The sequence below is a fragment of the Astatotilapia calliptera genome, chromosome 13 (genome assembly GCF_964374335.1).
Source record: "Astatotilapia calliptera chromosome 13, fAstCal68.1, whole genome shotgun sequence".
Classification (NCBI taxonomy): Eukaryota; Metazoa; Chordata; class Actinopteri; order Cichliformes; family Cichlidae; genus Astatotilapia; species Astatotilapia calliptera.
The window spans coordinates 7,379,896-7,399,232 of record NC_137434.1 but is presented as its reverse complement, the minus strand read 5'-3'; positions in this window follow the sequence as shown (position 1 = coordinate 7,399,232).

The following is a 19,337-nucleotide window of genomic DNA, read 5'->3' as shown; positions in this document are numbered from 1 at the left end:
GGACAGCACAAAAGAGTAATTTGTGTGTTTCTCTTGCCCCCGACCTCTCGTCTTGTATTGTGGTATTGCTCCTGGTGTGCTCTTTTGGAAGCAGAGCAGCATGTAATAAGAACAAGCATTTTCAAAGTGTTCTCATATCTGGGGAGAGCTGTCAGGGATTTGAGAAGGAGTCTGCACCTGAGGGTCGCACTGACAGAAACACGGACAATCAATTATCTGAACTGCTTCTCAAAGCACGCAGCAGCTCCTCATCTATACACCTGAGGTTCACTTCTAGTACTTCTGCTGAGCTCTTGTAGTAGCAGGAAAGAAAATGGGCGATGACAGACGCAACCCTCTGGGAGAGTTTGCACAAAGTCAACGTGATGCATTTAAGAGTCGACCATTTTGGCCAAAAAGAACAGCTCAGGCACTTAAGGTCTGATTTAGAGTCATCAGATCATTTAAAGAACAGAAGCTTCTTGGCTTTGGTAACAGACTAAAAACGTACTAGAATAATTTTCCAAACATGAAGCTTTAAGTTCTTGGTTAGCCAATCCTACACAGTAGGGTGATTGTATTAAAATGCTCCAGAAGGCACCAACAGCAACACAAAGTCGTGCTGCTGATCAGCAGATGTTGATGAGCTGCAGCTCCCACTGTCACTATACTTCATCCTTAAAGTGGGATTTGCACATCTGCGTCAAATCAACAACTGCGTTTGGCCACTTCACAATATGTCTTCCAGTCACTTTGTCAAATTCATTCATTCATCCATTCATTCTTAACCAGTTCATACACCACATGTACAGCAAATATTGAAGCAATAGTTAACCAAACACCAAACATTATTGTCTTTGGACTATGGGAGGAATCTGTTGTACCCATGCAGACACAGGGAGAAAGTGCAAACTTATTATGAAGACATAACAAGAAAGTTTATAACAGGTGAAAAGTGACAAACAACCAGCTTTTGCACAGCTCTTCACCTCTGTGTAGCAGTTGTGAAGCGATGTCTCCAGCAACAGTGACATTTTATCATGGCCTCATTAAAGGTTAGTGTTGAGCACTGGCTCACACTGTCATTACAAATCCTCCCCCCAGTCCTGACAGACCTGCAAATGTCACAAGCATCATTTAGATGCAACACCAGCAACAGCAGAACATGCAGTTTTCATGTCCAATTTTCAAGCCAGAGAGAAAGAAAAACCCCTGTTATAACTCAAATGAATCCAGGGTCAGGTGGCTTTATCTGTCTCTGCCTTTGATCACACCGCCGCTTAGTTAAAAAGCTGAGAGAGGCAATCAGTTCCTTTTTTTGTTTGTTTGTTTTTTATATTTTTTTTTTAAATCCCAAACTCTCGCATGGAAATTAGCTAATTCTGTTTTTCCTAAATAGTCAATTCAAATGACAGTCGGCATAACTTTCGAGTCATCGACTAACAGAGTATAATTCAAATGTTACAGAACAAAACTCCCAAGGAAAAGTATGTTTTTCAAAAATAAAAAAATTAAAATGCACTGTTCCAAATTATTACACACACACAGAGTTTCAAAAGATTTTGTAGGTTGTAGAGAATTCAAAATGGTCATTTGTTGAATTTGCAGCATTAGTAGATTAATTTCACTGAAATCAAAAGCTATTTCAATCAAAAACATCTTAACAGGCCAAGTTACATATTTGCGTCCATGGAACTTGTAAGTTTTGGAAAGTTTCTACTTGATTGGTTTGCAGGATGTCAGAATAGCCTCCCAGAGCTGCTGTTTGGATGTGAACTGCCTCCCATCCTCATATTTTTTTTGCTTGAGGATGTTCCAAAGGTTCTTAATAGGATTGAAGTCAGGGAAGAACGGGGGCCACACCATGAATTCCTCTCTTTTTGCATTGTCTTGCATGAAGATGGTTGCTCCTTGCTGACGACGCAGCCTTGTTGGGACATGGTGGCCGTCCACCACTGCATCCATCTGGACCATCCAGGGTTGCACTGCACTCATCCGCGAACAAGACTGTTTGAAAATTAGTCTTCATTTAATTCTGGGCCCACTGCAGCCGTTTCTGCTTGTGAGCATTGGTTATGGGTGGCCAAATATAAGGTTTGTGCACAACTGCAAGTCTCTAGAGGATCCTACACCTTGATGTTCGCAGGGCTCCAGAGGCACCAGCAGCTTCAAATATCTGTTTGCTGCTTTGTAATGGCCTTTTAGCAGCTGCTCTTTTAATCTGATGTATTTGTCTGGCAGAAACCTTCATCATTGTGCCTTTATCTGCACAAACCCATGTGTGCTCTGACTCAGCCACAAATCTCTTAACATTAAGTGATCACACTTAAATTTTTATTACTTAAGGTTTTCATTACGTGCCCAAGGCATTCAGCTATTTCACGCTTTTCAGCAGCAGAGAGATCATTTTTCCTTCCTATATTGCTTGAAAATGGTGGTCTGCTTAATAATGTGGAACATCCTTCTTTAGTAGTTTTTCCTTTAATTGGGCTCACCTGGCAAACTAATGATCATAGGTGTCCGAGATTGTTTTCAGTGATACAAAGAGTCCTGAGACACAATTCCATCCATGGGTTTAATTGAAAAACAACTTATTTAATCTTTATGACACTTAAACACAATTTGCATAATAATTTGGAATGTTTTTAAGTTAGCTACAAAAAAAGAAAGAATGAAGGAAACTGCAGTAATACAATTTTTCATAAAAGAAGACTAAAATCAGGTTTTGTATTATAAAGGAACATGGCCTCCCTACAGTTGGAATTATTTACAGAAGTTCAGGAACTCTTTGATTATGTCTGTACAGTTTCTGCCTTCCAAACCAAAACAACACTGCTGAGGATACAGAGATACTACACTCTACTATACTGTTATACTGCAGATGGATTCTTGAGCTTCTTCTACAGAAGTGAATAAATTGTTATAAATATTGTAAAGTTTATTCTATATATAATATTCTGAACTACTTATGATGTCTTTGTGTAACGCATACAAATGGCGCATAGTCTTTGTGTTGGTTAATAGTTCTATCCTCAGTTTTTGCTTTGCTCCTATGTTGGTGGCTCCCATGTCCTTTCTGTGAGTCTGATGTCTGCTTTTTTGTTTTTCAGTTAATATCGGTTGTTTTTCCATTTTTTTTCCTGATGTGACATCCTGAGACTGAGATTTCTCCTTTTTTCACTTTTTTGTTATTGTCTTGCAAAATAGCCTTGCATATTGCACATTTCTTTTTCTTTTAGTTGATTGTATGAGCTATAGCACAATAGATGAAGCCAGGCTTTGAAGACAGGCACCAGGTCTGTCACCACTCACAATTCAATTCAGTTCAGTTCAGTTCCATGTTATTTATATAGCACCAAATCATAACAGCAGTTGCCTCGAGGCACTTTATATTGTAATGCAAAGACCCTCAGTAATACAGAGAACACTCAAAATCAGACGGCCGCCTGTGAGCAAAAACTTGGTGAAGAAAAACTCACTCTTAACAGGAAGAAACCTCCAGCAGAACCAGGCTCAGGGAGGGGCAGCCGTCTGTCCCAACCAGTTGGGGGTGAGTAGACAAAACAGGCCGTGAGCCACAGATTAATAATAACTAATGATTCAGTGCAGAGAGCTGTATAAGCACACAGAGAGTGAAATTGTTTAGTGAAGAAGAAACACAGTGCATCATGGGAGGCCACCAGCAGTCTAGGCCTAATGCAGCACAACTAATCAGGGTCTGATCCAGCCCTAACTATATGCTGTATAAAAAAAAAAGTTGCATGCAATATTAAAAGTAGATAGGGATTCTGTGTCCTGAATCCAAACTGAGAGCTGGTCCACAGAATAGAATAGAATAGAATAGAATAGAATAGAATAGAATAGAATAGAATAGACCTTTGTTGTACATGTACAAAGAAACTGTGGATAGGGACCTGAAAGCTGAAGGCTCTGCCTTTCATTCTACATTAAATATCCTGGGAGCCACATTTAAAACTGCAGTCTGAGAGCAAAGTGCTCCACGTATGTAAAATGACAATTTAACTGCAGAACGACATAGGTATTCAGCAACCTTGGTTTTGTATAGGAATACCTGAATCAATTCTCCTATTGTAACGAGACGCATTGCAGATGAGTCGCGCTCATTGTTGCTGAAATGTTTGCAGTTCTGTCCTCGTTTATAAATCACACAATTATCTCCAAACCTTTGCCCGTCTGAGAGTGGTTGCAGTCAGTCCAAGTCAGACTTTAGCTGGTTGGAGACAGGTTGCCTTCATTATCTTATCTAACTCCTGATAAGTAAGTAAGTAAGTGTAATTTTCAAAATGTTGAATTATCCTTTTAACTCAGCTCATTTTGGAATTGTTAAGGCGGCTGACAATGATCTATGAGCAACCCTCAACTGAACAGCAGGTAAGTCAGTGGGGTTTGAAGGATCACCTGAAACACTTGCTTCTCAATAGGCCTGGTAGCTTTGTATGTACATTTTTTATTCTTTTTTATGGAGAAATACATAAAACGTCCAACATGTGCTATCAAAGTGGGTCCTCAGAAAGGTGCATGCCATGTAAGATTATACACAGTGAACAGACGTGAGTGCTCAAGAGAAAAACAATATCCATCGAGGCTTCCATTAGAAAGGGCGTTTGGTTAAAACAAAAGAACCTTTAAGAGGCACGAATAACACATTTGATGGATTACTTTAAAGCAATTTTTATTCAGCGTTTAGCAGGAAAATGTCTCACTGAAAACAAAGAGTTTGAATATCAAGGTTACGTTAAATAGCTTACTTTCCAGCTATGTTAACATTCATTGTTATTCTTGCCGAGAATGTCTTTCTGCAAATCAAAGCTTTTCATACATCAAAGGGAAAAAAAATAATGTTAGACAGGATTGTAATTTTAAAGCGCTCAGAGATAAAAACGCAGTGTTTTCTCTTTTAACTTAGCAGGATTTCATCACAAAGATACGTGTCTTTTGCAGGCATATGCGGCTTTAAATCCCTGTAAGCTTAGAACCACATCACATCTTATTTGGTTTCTCTGAGACTTGTTAATTGTGATGAAGGGGAGAAAAATAGGTGATGAAAAAAGGGTAAAAGTGGCTCAAACAGTTTTCCAGTCAACTTTCAAAGGATAAAATATTACATTTAATGGTCTGTCACAGAAGGTCTGCCAAGGAGGAGATACGATCATTTAGAGGGAGACTATTTTCTCTCTGCAGAGGAGTTAAATGAAGACACGTAATTTAAGGTTCAGCAGCACAGGTCAAAGGTTTGCACATTTTATGGGACTAATTGGCAGCTTAAGAGGACATTTTAAGACCTCTAAGACATTCTGAATAGCATTGTAACATTGTAAATGTTAGAAAAAGATCAATATAATCTGAAATAACTTTAACAGTTAAATCTAAATATCACATTTATACTATATTGCCTTTCAGATTTCAGAACTCCCAAGACTCCCATGGTAGCTCAGTTTAAGGTGTCATGGATCCAGATCTTTAGCCGAGTGTTTTGTGTTTGTGGACTTTCTGAATTGTGTTTAGTTATCATTGTGTATTCCTGAAAAGTGATTTATGTTTCCTAGTTCAGTTTTCTTGTGCTGATGAGTTTCTGATTATGTTGTTTATCTCTGGTGATTCAGCTTTACTTTCCTTTCTCGTTTCCCTTTCTGTCTCATCCTCAGTGTCGTTTCTCCATGCTTATTTACCTCACCACGTCTCTCCCTCTCTCGCTGTGTTGTTCTCACCTCCTCTGTGTCTCTGCATCTCTCTTCCTCGTCTCAGTCATGCCTCTGTGTGTTGTCTCCTTTACTTGTTTCCACCTTCTTCTCTGTGTTTTATTCCCTGTCTCTCTAGTTTTTGTGCCTGTCCCCGTCTTGTGTCTTGGTCTGAGTCTCAGTCTTCGTACTACTTCCTGTCTCATGTGCATTGTGTGGAGCTTGAAAAGAAAATCGATTGGAATTTTCAAGACACCTAAAGAAATCAAGTCTTCAAGCTCCTTAGATCAATATGACCTGGATGACTCAGAATCGAAACAGACATGTGTTTAGTTTTGCTTCCCCGGTTTCATTATGTCTAATTTGTTCCTGCCGTGTTCCCATGTGTTTCCTTTCCTAATCACTCTCTTGTGTAAGTGTCAGTCTGCCTTTGTTGGATTGTCTGTGCTGTCCTTGGAGTTTCCTAGTGTCTGTGTGTTCCAGTTTCGTTTTCAGTTTTTAGTGTTCAATGTTCACCATTTTTTGCATCCAGTTATCAGCCTCATTAAACGACTCATCTTTTGTTAAGTCTTCTACCTCTAAGCATCTGAATGTAGGTCGTCACTCCATGCATCACTGAGTCTGCATATCTCACAGGCTGACATAGGATACTTAAAAATCAAGTGGGAGGCAGAGCCTTCAGATTTAAGGCCTCTCTTCTGTGAAACCAGCTCACAGTTTGGATTTGGGAGACAGGCACCTTCATTCTGGAGCTTTCCCATTCTTTTGTTAGTGATTCTTTATGTGATGATGACAGACCTTCTGATTTTGTATAGAGGCCCCTACTGGCTACCTCTATGGGGCTGATTACTGCTGATAAAGTCCATTGACTGGACTGCTAACACCTGGTTGCACCCTCTCTACCTTTTAGGTCTAAGATTAAGATTTAACATTTCTGTTTATTAAAGCTTATTGTAATGGATGAAGTGCTTTTTGTCTTGTCTTCCTCCCCTCACCCCCAACCAGTCACAAAGATGGCTGCCTCTCCCTGAGCCTGAGGTTTTTTCCTGTTAAAAGAGTGTTTTTCCTTTCCACTGTCACCAAGTGCTTGCTCATATCAGGGTTGTCTGATTGTTGGGTATTTACAGTATAAAACACATATACTTATTCTGTAAAACTGAATTAAATTGAATTAGATTTATACATGTGCTCTTTTCCCAGTTTAACCATGTGAAATTCAGTTCATTTTTAGTTTGATACAAGAAATATTTCTAACCAAGTGTCTCCAACTCAGCCTAATAATCAATAATAATGCCTTAATTTTACTCCACAGGCACAAAACTGCATATTGCAGCTGTTTGTTTTCAATGATACTTTGCAGTGTGACAAACTCTATGAGTATTTCACCTGCATCAGCATTAAAATACCCTCTCTCTCCTGCATTGTGGGCGGCTGATTTGGTCACAGCGGAGAGTCACAATTCTCCTGAGGCACAGGACGGTTGAAAAATACATTGAGCATTTGCAGTACAATTAGATACGCACTGTGAAGGCCATCTGCCATTAGTCAAGGCCACCCTGTCATAAAAGCAAGCGCATTTGCTGACACCTATACGGCATATCGGCAAGTGCAGCAGATCTCCCACAGCACTGTCCCACAGCAGTCTTGGGTCATTTTAATCGTTTGGAAAAGTCTTTAAAAGATAATAACATTACATGTAAAGCTAAAATTAAACAGTTTTTGATGACAGGCATAATTCTGAATTAACACCCAGTTTGAAATAGCTGAACCACTGTGGACCAAATGGATTACTGCAAAATCACTGTGTAATGGCTGGATATAAGTTTATGGACTGTTCTAGAAAAGAAGGGCTGTATGAGTGAGTGGATGTGCTCTAAACTCTAAAAGCACTGTGAGTTGTCAGTAAGACTATCAAAAATGCTGCATATTTACAAACATTTAGCTGATTTTAGCCAAAAACCTGTCCATTCATAAGCTAAACATGTATCTGCTTTCAGGAATCATTACTGTCAGGGTTTCTGTGTGTCTGCTGGATCACAAATAGTTTTATCAGCTTTAAAATATGTGCATGTTTTCATTACATGTTTCTTTTTGCAGCTTGTTTCTAGCAGATAAGCTAGGTTTAAATGTCCAAGCAGATTAAAAAACCCAGGATAGCATGAACATTTCTCACGTATAATTTGGCATTTAATTTAAAATAAGACATGCCACATATTAATATTAATTGGAAATAAAATTAATGAACTTAAAACCCACCACTAGTAAAATCTAAGTTTGGTGAGCCTTTGCTGAAATCCGCACAGGCGGCCAGGTAGCACCGGCCAAAACTGTGTGAGTGTTTGAGATGGACTGCAGCAGAGAGCCCTCATAGGATGTAGTGCTGTGCTCTTGTTATTTCAATGTGTTTCAAGTAGGTCACTGGTGGAAAAGTGCTCGGTATTGATCTGCAAACACGGTGGGAAACAGCGTGTGTCCTCCAATACAAATGCAGGCTGCCACCTCCAGCATCATCCCCCTCTTTCTGCTGCCCATTTGCTGTCTCCTTCTCGGTCTCTGTTTCTATCACCCGATTGCAGGCAGGCATTTTGAGGTTTGACTTCCTGTTTTTTTATGATTTCCGCTTAAACTAAAAAAAACTGCTCCAAGAAATACCTTTTCCTTTCTTCACCACGGCTTTGCCATATTATCAAGATATCTCGGGTAGCAGTGGTCAAAGACATCAGAAACAATTAACTTTAGACAGAGTGTGTGGGTGCGTGTCAGTGCGTGCGTCTCGCCCCATTAAAAGTGTGAAACAGGCAGCTGCAGGAGGAGTCTGTCTCTCGTTTGTCTCAGCAGTGCTTTCCCGTGCTTGTGCCAATAGCTACCTCCGACCAGAGTGTGATGGAGGAGGAGGATCACGGGAGAAGAAAGGAGGTGGCAAATGAGACAGAAAACTGGACTCAAAGGATAGAACGGGGGGTTGGGGGAGTAATGAATGCAGATGAAAAATCAATCTTGCCATTGCTGACTACTGTTACCCACCCACACCATCAGCACCAGTGTAAAAAAAAGGGGCATATGAGAGTTTGCTTTTGCTGCACTGCAGTGTAAAAGTTAAGCTTCGGTGTTGAGATTGAACTTGTACGGGGACTAAGGAATCTTAGAGAACTCTCAGCACAAGGCTGTTGGGTAAAAAATACGCCTGTGGATAGATGTGTCAGCGCATGTACCACTTATGTTAAGCATACTGCAAGCCACTTTTCTCAATTTGACTATCTGTGCTCTGTCATCATCCTCCTCCTCCTGCAGCATCTTCTGCACTGACCTTGTCCTTGAGATACTGTACTCCCCTCACACAAGCAACCCCCTCCTAGCTGTAGCACCTCAATTCACATACACACCCATGTCTCCTTCCAGCCAAGAGGATCTGCCAGGACTCCTTCACATCCAATGAAGAGTAATAAATTTCATTTGCAGATAATCTGTCATGCCCCCACAGTTTAACACTCTTTTATTCTAACAGTCCAAGTTTACATGCATGTACTATGTTCAAGTGTGTGCATAAGAGGGTGTGTGTGTGTGTATGTCCTCAAAACATTGCAGCTGTTTAGTGTGTTAGATTTATGGTCATACATTCCCTTGGCTGTAACTGAACAGTGTTGTAGTTTCTCGTACAAATGGATTGCAGAGATTTAGTGTAGCAGTAATGTAATCCTCTCCTGAGATTACAACAGACAGTATTGTTTAGCGGCTGGGCACCATGAAAATGAGTGGGCTCCAATCAATGGCCTGTGTGATGAGAACAAACCCTTAGATAGGATTAACACAGAGGAAAGAAGACAGGGAGACACTTATTGATCAAAGGATCTGAACTCCTTTTGGCCAAAACATTAAACCACTGATACAAAATTCATTACAAATGCAATGTTTTCTCGGGAAGCCTTGGGTCCTGGCATTTAGATTGATTTGACTTTGACATGAATTACCATCTTAAACACTGTTGTAGGCCAAATGAACTCCCTTATGGCAGTCTCTACCTAAGACAACCTAATGAACATGCCACACTGCAAAAACTGCTCAGGAAGGGCTCAAAGAACATGTGAAAGAGCCCAAGGCATTCACACAGCCTTCAAACTCCCCTGCTCTTAATTCAGCCAAACATCAGCAGGGTGTGCTGGAATAAGCTTGATCCCTGCAACCTACAGGAACCAAAGGATGTCATCCCAGTGTTCTTGGACCAGCCTCCAGAGGAAACCCCCAGAGATCTCACGTTCTCACCCCAACAAAGCTGTTTGGGTATCACGAAGGTCACTTATAAAATATTAACCAGGTGGTATAAAAATTCTGGCTGAACGGTGTGTCCCGGTGTTATATTACCAAATGCAAAATCATTGTTTATCGGCTCCAAGTGCAATACAGCAGCATATTTTACTGCTTTTTCTTGTGATGAACAGTATTCAGGCACCAAATATTGATTTTTTTTGTTTTTAAATTAAACCTAGCTGTGCCAGTCAGTTCAACCACTCCTCTCTGAATTACTCTGAAAAACCCGTCCTCATGCAGCTGAGCTAAAACACACAAACCACAGCCGTAAGCATTTAGTCGAGATTGACATGTATGTTGTTTGAGCAGACTATCAGAAACGTTTACATGAAGACTTAAAGCAAAACGAGGTCACTATGTCACTATGCCACTGATGATGCCATAGACCTGACACTACACACTGCCCTGTCACACCTGGAGAAGAGAGACACGTATGTGAGAATGCTGTTTGTAGATTACAGCTCAGCATTCAATACCATCGTTCCCTCAAAGCTGGACAGGAAACTGCAGGATCTAGGACTGAGCAGCTCCCTCTGCAGCTGGATCTTTAGCTTCCTGTCTGACAGACGCCAAGTGGTCAGACTTGGCAGCATCACCTCATCCCCCGTCACACTGAACACTGGTGCTCCACAGGGGTGTGTACTGAGCCCTCTCCTGTACTCACTCTACACCTACGACTGCACAGCCACTAACAGCTCCAACATCATTGTGAAGTTTGCGGACGACACTACAGTGGTGGGTCTTATCACCAACGGTGATGAGACGGCTTACAGGGAGGAGGTCAGCGCCCTGACCCACTGGTGTCAAGACAACCATCTCACCCTCAACGTCGCAAAGACAAAGGAGTTGATAGTGGACTTCCCGAGGTGCAGAGAAGTACACACCCCCATCACCATCAACGGCGCTGCTGTGGAGAGAGTGAGCAGCTTCCGGTTCCTTGGTGTACATCTGGCTGAGGATCTTACGTGGTCAGTACACACAAATAAAACAGTGAAGAAGGCGCAGCAGCGCCTCTTCTTTCTCAGGAGACTGAAAAGATTCGGCATGAGCCCCCGCATCCTCAGGACCTTCTATCACTGTGCCATTGAGAGCATCCTCACTGGATGCATCACCACCTGGTACGGCAACAGCACCGCCTACAACTGCAAAGCTCTCCAGCGAGTAGTGCGGTGCTCTGAACGGATAATTGGAGGTGAGCTTCCCTCCCTCCAAGACATCTACAGGAAGCGGTGCCTGAGGAAAGCGGGGAGGATCATCAAGGACTCCAGTCACCCCAGCCATAAACTGTTCAGACTGCTTCCATCAGGAAGGAGGTTCTGCAGCATCCGGTCCCGTACCAGCAGACTGGGAGACAGCTTTTTCCATCAGGCCATCAGACTGCTGAACATGTCAGAGACACCTCAGCTTCACTACTGGAACTTCAACATTATGCACTCCACACTGTATATAAATGCCACTGTTTTGCACATGTCTCAACTCTGTATATTTTTATATAATTTATTTATTGTTGACTCTATTTAATTTGTAAAATATGTGTATACACACACACACACACACACACGTAGAAAAACATTTAGTATACACATCTAGAAATTTATTTATTTATTTATTTTTTTGCATATACTATTATATATTGTACATATATTTATTAGTTTCAGATGTAGCCATTCTTGTATTTTGCTTGTTTACATTATTGTATTTTGCACAACTCTGTTGCTTGTGAAGCTCGCACACAAGAATTTCACTCACATGTGCTGTACCAATGTACCTGCACATGTGATGTGACAATAAAAGTGATTTGATTTGATTTGATTTGATTTGACTTGCTGATTTGTTTCTCTAGCAGCCTTGAAAATCATCAGTTCAACCACCTGCTCAGCCTAGACGATAGAGATCAGACACTGCCTACTGACCAATCAATTCTCAGGCTGATAGCTGTGAGGGGGTGGGGGTGGGGGGGGGGGGGGGGGGTTGTCTGTTTTGTTTTTATTATTTTAATTAATAAATTATTCTTTTTTCTTTTAGTTTTTTGATTCTAGATGAAACCTTTTTTTTCTTGAGGACACCTACTGTAGTTGTTACTAGTCAAATTCACACACACTTTCTCTGACTGTCAAATATAAAAAAATTATGCCCAAATTGCTGACTTTAATTTAATTGCATGTAAAGTTTCCGTGTCATTTTGTTGCATAAGTACAATGTAAAATATTACATTTAATGGAATTTGGTCAAATGAACTTGAAATTATTGCTTCATTTTTAGTAGTTATTTATTATTTATTTATTAATGGGAGTGAAAAATCTTTTTTTTATGTAATAATTGATTATAATCCATTAGATTTTCCAGTGTCTCAGTGATGGGGCTTCCTTCATTAAATCAGTCAATCTGAGATCTGTTATTTGAAAATAAACAAAGCTATGAAATTATAATAAATGAATAGCAGCAAACGTAATGACTCGGAAAAGCACTTACAAGGTGGAACATAATGATACATAACCATAATAGGAGGTTCGGGGTGCTACTTACAACATAATCTTCACAAAAAGATTCCCACTGTTACAGATTACACACATTATTAATTAATTAAAGTGAGTTAACATCATTTCACTGGTTTCTCTGGTTCACTAAATTTTTCCATGCAAGTGAACATCCTTATTTATCCCATAGTGTGTGCACTGGGAGATATCCAGGCATGCAAAGAGCTGCATTGCTGATCTTATTTCAACGATGTCCTTTTTAAATATCCCAACGCTAGACAGCTGTTATTGCCCCACTGTTCCAGGTGGAGGTCCTGCACGGCAGCTTGGATCAATGCTTCAGAGCTTGTAGTCCACCAGTGATGCCATTTCCCTGTAAACCTTCCCAAAGCACCGACTAAAGTGCCTCTCATGTCCCACTCGCAGCTGATACTGAGTGCTTGGTGTGAAGGACAGGCATGCTTCGCAAACAGGGACTTTCTATGCTCAGGTTCACATGCCCTCCAGATTTTTATGCTTTAAGAAATCTGAAAGTGTGCCACAAACTATAAGTATTTAGGTATAAATTGATTGATTGATTGATTGATTGATTGATTGATTGATTGATTGATTGATTGATTGATTGATGTATTTCCTAATGTTAGAAGAGATTAAAAGATCATAAACATAAAGTGTTTGTTTCACCTCATTACACCCATAGAACTCCTTCCCTGAATTCTTTTGTCCTTGGCTTTGGCTCTGACAACTGTAGTAATGACATTAACTGCCACAAATGTTACATGATCCCATCACGTCATCATGTGAGAGGCGAGCAGCGTATTGATCTCAGTTTATTTTCTGTTTCGGTTGCTGTTTTCTCAGGATGCCTGCATCAGCCCTGTTTGAAACCAACGTAGGAGTCAGAGGGAACTTGGCTTGAAATAAAGCTAAGATTATTTGTGCACAAGCCACCGCTCCTAATTTTCAGTCACAGTACACTAGTCATGAAAGACTGCATGAAACTGCTGTGACAGTATCAATCGAGGCATTGCTGTGCAATGTAGATACAGATGTAGGTGGACATCAGATCATAAATGTGCATAATTTCCTACCTTAAATACTGTGTGTAACATTATTACATTTTGTGCATCCTACACAGAGACACACACCTTTTCAACATCAGACAGAGATGCGTTTAATCTCCCAGCCGAGCTCATCAACTATAATTAGAATGTCAAGGATGCAATCACATCAGGGGGTCAAACTTAACTTTTGCAAAAGTGATTCATGATATTAGTTTCCTAACAAATGGGCCTCTACAGATGCACTGATGCAGTAACAACTGCAAATGACCGTCAGTACATAACAAAAGCAATGGCTCATAGATCTGCCTGATACAGCAGGTCAACTCCCTCAGATATTCTGTTGTCTGTAATGACCAATGACCTCAATATGGTGCATCTTAAATAAAACTTTGCTGTGCACGCAGTTAATGACACAATGTGCAGATTTATTGGCATCATTTTGTGACAAACATCATGAATAAAATGATAAAAAGGTTTTGTTGTTTATGTTTTCAAGTGATGTGACACCACTAGCATGTTGTTATTTTTGGAGCTAGAAGTGACATTTAGATATAGAGTGTGAAAGTATGAGCTAATGATAGTAAGCTTGATACGAAGCTCTATCCACGAACTGCATGAGTGAAATGCACAGTTACAAATATTTTCTGTTTTATTATATCCTCTGAAGCTTAAGCTGGAATATCAGCCACACACAGCAGGTTATTTTATTATTCTGCTAATTGAATAAAATGTTCCAAAAGGCAGCCGCACCACAAATAGTGTGGAGAGGTCTGGTTCAGTGACTCTGATGAGCGGAGGTGAGAGCAGGCGGCAGCAGACAGCTGCCATGTTTGTGTCGGCTCACTTTTCAATCAAAGCGTCTTCATGCTTCACTTTTCGGCTCGGAAGGCTCCAACTTAGCACAACACCATTAAACTTCTCACCTGATGCACTGCCTTCAGGCTTGGCTACTTACTGACACTTCCCCTGCTATTATGCCTAAGGTCATAGCTGGAGACCCAGCTCTTATCACTTGCATATGAAATAAATTGCTGCTTTACTGGCCTGACACATATATAGCACATATATTATTCTAAACTTCACCCCATTAGAGCACTTCGCTCTCGCACTGCACGCTTGCTTGTTGTTCCCAGAGTATTTAAAAGTAGAATGGGAGGGAGAGCCTTCAGTTTTCAGGCCCCTCTTCTGTGGAAACAGCTTCCAGTTTGGATTCGGGAGACAGACACTATCTCTACTTTTAAGATTAGGCTTAAAACTTTCCTTTTTGCTGAAGCATATAGTTAGGGCTGGACCAGGTGACCCTGAATCTTCCCTTAGTTATGCTGCTATAGGTGTAGGCGGCCGGGTGATTCCCATGATGCATTGAGTTTTTCCTTTCCAGTCACCTTTCTCACTGAACGTCTGTTAATAGGCCTCTCTGCTGAATCATACTTGTTATTAATCTCTGTCTCTCTTCCTCAGCATGTCTTTCATCCTGTCTTTCTTCTCTCACCCCAACTGGTCGCAGCAGATGGTCCCACCCCTCCCTGAGCCTGGTTCTGCTGGAGGTTTCTTCCTGTTAAAAGGACGTTTTTCCTTCCCACTGTCGCCAAAGTGCTTGACCATAGGGGGTCATATGATTGTTGGGTTTTTTCTCAGTATGTATTATTGTAGGGTCTACCCATTGTGATTTGGCGCTATATAAATAAAATTGAATTGAATTTAAAAATTGAAAAAACAAACTGTGTAGCCATCTCCCCCAAATTTCATGGCAACCCATCCAAGATTTTAGTCTGAACCTTGTAATGTGGACAAAAACAAGAGTGACCTGCGTCAATGAACACAGCAAACAAGGCAAATCTTGTCAAACTCTAGCCTATTTTATAAACTCAGAGTGATCACCTCCTATACAGGAACTAAAAGTGTCATTATTTCACTCAGGATTAACTGTTCAGTATTATAAAGATTCTAAAGAATATGATATACAATAGTGCAATAGCCCTTTTGTGCCTTTGTGCAATATAGTACAAGGCTTTCAAAGGTCACAGGAACTAATCACTAAAATCAAGACCAATATGTGGATGTGAGACAAAGCCATTACTATAGGTTTATATATCCTTCTGGACTTCTGAGATGACACCATCAAAAATGTATAGGTGTTTATAAATCAAGTATGGAGTATAAATAATACGTTATACTTACAGGTGCTTTTTTTTGCTTAAAAAAAGAGAAACAGCTTGTTTCATAAAATTGAGACTGATATTCCTGTTTCCTTTCAACATGTTAATTACTGAGACTTTGAGGCACTGTCAGTTTTTAAAAAATGATATGACTATGATATGATGATATGAGACATTATCTTTAGAACCAAGACTGGGTCAGGCTCTAATCTTATACTAATCTTTAAAGGAAATGAGAAAAAACTTTTGTTAGGTATAGATGCTGTGAGTGCTTGATCTACTTGGACACCTTTCGTGGAAATATTGCTTCAGAGAAAAAGCAATTTTAAACACCTATTTTAAAAGACTGCTTGATCTGAACTACAAACAGACTGGAGACATTGTTGCAAAAAAAGCAAAAATGCACAAGAGGAGCTAATAGCATGCTAAGATCATGTCACCTGACATAGACATGTAACCCTGAAAGTTTAAAAACCATGTTGTACTCTGCACATTAAGTGTCTGATGTAAAAGCTCCAGTATTTCATGTGCACTGTTAACCTTTATAAACACATTAACATATTAAAAATTATAATAATAAAAAATCATGTAGACAAAATTTGAACTTGTTGAAAAGCTTTAAGAGCACAAACAGGTAGTAAGTACACTATTCTGATTTTTAATCAATATAAGGTTAATATATCTGGGGAGACTACTATAAGCTGACTTTAGCTGACACACTAAGAAATATAAATTTACTTGTCAGTTTGCACCTATCCCACTTGATGACGCCATTAAGGTCTTTAAAACCTCCAGCAAGCTGTAACAAACAGGTTTTTTATTTCACACATCGAAATCAGCCTACCGATCTCTCACTCTGCTAGACGGCACATTTTTCAACCATTCGTACGCAAAAGACAGGTTTCCATGCACTTTTAGCTAGTCATTTCACTGTTACTAATTTTAGAATAACGGGTGCTTCCCTCATTTACAGATGGATGGATGGCAGCAGGGAGGATTGTTAAGGTGTTGCTTACTCATTCAGATATAGCATGAAGACTGCTGCCAGGAGATGAGAGATTGATGAAGCACTGAGGTTACCTTCTTTAGCTCTGAAATTGACTTTGAACAACCATTAAACTCAAGGACTTTTGCCATGGTTATAACAGTAAATCTTTGCAAGAGAGACCGAAAAGATGTGCATTCAAAGCACCATGAGGCGAATCTAAATGAAGAGTAAAGAAAGATTGTTATCAGTTTAGTTTTATTAATGCTCAGTTTTTAACACTTTTAAGACTTATGAACCACATGAGCTATTACCATGTCCTAAAACCTGAAATAAACTAGTCTGCACCCCTCTTTAAAATAACTGGGTTTGCAAGGGGAAAAAAGCCATCTACTTTCATCCTTTTTCATTGCTTCAAGATTGCTCCTGTCACTATCGACATTCGTCTCTAACACAGAACTACACTACATGGGCAGGTCATTTCCAGCACAAACAACTATCCATAAAGAGAATTCATTATCCCATCAAAGACTTTTCCTCTGAGACTCATCACTATGACACTAAACAGGGAGAAAAATTCCATCCTGCACACAGTCTAGGCCTGTAATCCCAGCAAGATGGAAACACCTGCTGTTAGCGAGTATGTCATTACCAAAACAGACACTACATTTTAATCAAGATAACTGTTCACTGCTACATTACAATGTGCCAATTTAAGGGACTAGGCAACAAAGCCTGAAATAAAATGTAAAACTGCTGCTTCACCCTGGATTTTCAAATTAATAATCACAGAATATGTTGTTGATACTACTTATAAAACTGTGTGGTTTGAAAAAGATTCTGATATTTAGGTATATTGTTGTGCTTGTGTTTGCTCCTGTGAATGAGTTCAGAAGAGATGAGTTTCCACAGTGGATCAATCTCCTGGCAAGAAACACACAATCCCCTCGATGCGAACATCAAAGAAGCATCCAAACCTGCTCCTTTAGAGTCTTACTCCTCACAGGCAGGCACGAGAACAGACCCGATTCTCCAAAAGCAAGCCAGTTCCTAATGAGGTTGGGAGATTTCAAACAGGGCTCAGACTCAGCTCTGCCCCCACAAAGATGAGAAGCAATGCATAAAATATGAGATGAACTGATCTTCTTTTACCTGCCGCTGTCTTCCGTTGGCACTTCGAGACACATTCATTGCTCTATATTCACAAGTTTGACCAAGATCTTTTGTGGATGATGAAAATCCTTAGAGCAGATGTTTTAAAAGATGTGCGCTTAGATTTCTACAGCTACCTCTTCCTTTATCCAGAATTATAAAATTTGGAACATTGTCTAACAGACCCAAGCAGCTTCTTAATGGATTTTTCCTACTTCATTACTCATTAACATTAACTATAAATCAAGGTGTGTAATTCCCTTATGGCAATTGCCGTTTATTAACTGATTATCTGCTGTATTATTATTGACAGGCACATGCAATAATTAATCAACCCTGGTAAAACTTTGCATGCTTATTTAATAATATTGGGAAAAAACAGAAGACAAAAGTCTGTAGTTTTTGTGGGGGTACAACTAATGGTCTAGTCTACATACTCTCACCAACTTACTAGAAAAAAGGGTAGTAAACACATCAAACAAGTCTTGTGGTTATATATTTAACGTTTAAGAGACATTTTTAAAAACAGGAGGTTTGCAAGAAAATATTTAAACACCACACAGAAAATTTGTGCATTAAGCTTTTTTCGATCTATTCTATATTCTAGATTTACCTTTATACACTCAAATTAATGTTGAAAGTAATAATCATCTTAAGTTGGTTTCCACTAAGATGACTTTGAATGAATGTATTCACAATTAGCATGCAAATGGCACCATTCACTTATGGCTTCTTCTTTATATGATAGCACTTTAACCTGTATTTGTGAGTGACACAGAAACCTGTATTCACATACAGTGATTTCCATGAGCCCAATAACTTCAATGACAGAATCATCCCTGTTTTATTGCCATATTGTGCGAGGGCCCAAACATCCCCTGCTTCATCTGTGTGCCCTTGGTATCTGACTCGCTTGCTCCCCCTTGTATTTTAAAGAATCATTCTTTTTAGCATGACATTGTGGCGCAACCGCTTTAGTGTCTGCGTTACAGACATATGGTCAGAGAATAAGGCATCCTCGACATGTAAGTTACATACGGATAACCCATAAGATAACACCAAGTCCAATGTGTGGGACCTTTAACAGACTGAACAAGATTAAAAGAGTTTACTAAGTCCATGAAGTTCTTAACCAGTGGCTTCCCTGGGCAACAGATGTGAAAATTAAAATCACCGAGCAGCAGGATCTGGTCGTACCATGATGCACAGTCAGCAAGGAAGTCCGAAAACTCGTATTAAAAATCCTTATTATTTCTAGGAGGCCGGTAAACTATCGCATACAGCAACGAAGGCGAGTGGCTTAGTTCACTAGTTCACACAAAGTCCAAAACTGGTGTAGCGTGTTGGTGAGGATAGCTGCCTAAAATCAAAGTGTGCTTTAAAAACAACAGCTAACCCCCTTCTACCACCAGAAGCTCTCGGGGCGCTAAAATAAGCACAGCCAGCCGGCAGAAAAGGCACTTAACTCACCAGGTGAAGTCCAAGTTTCAGTCAGACGGAGGAAACCCAACGCATGG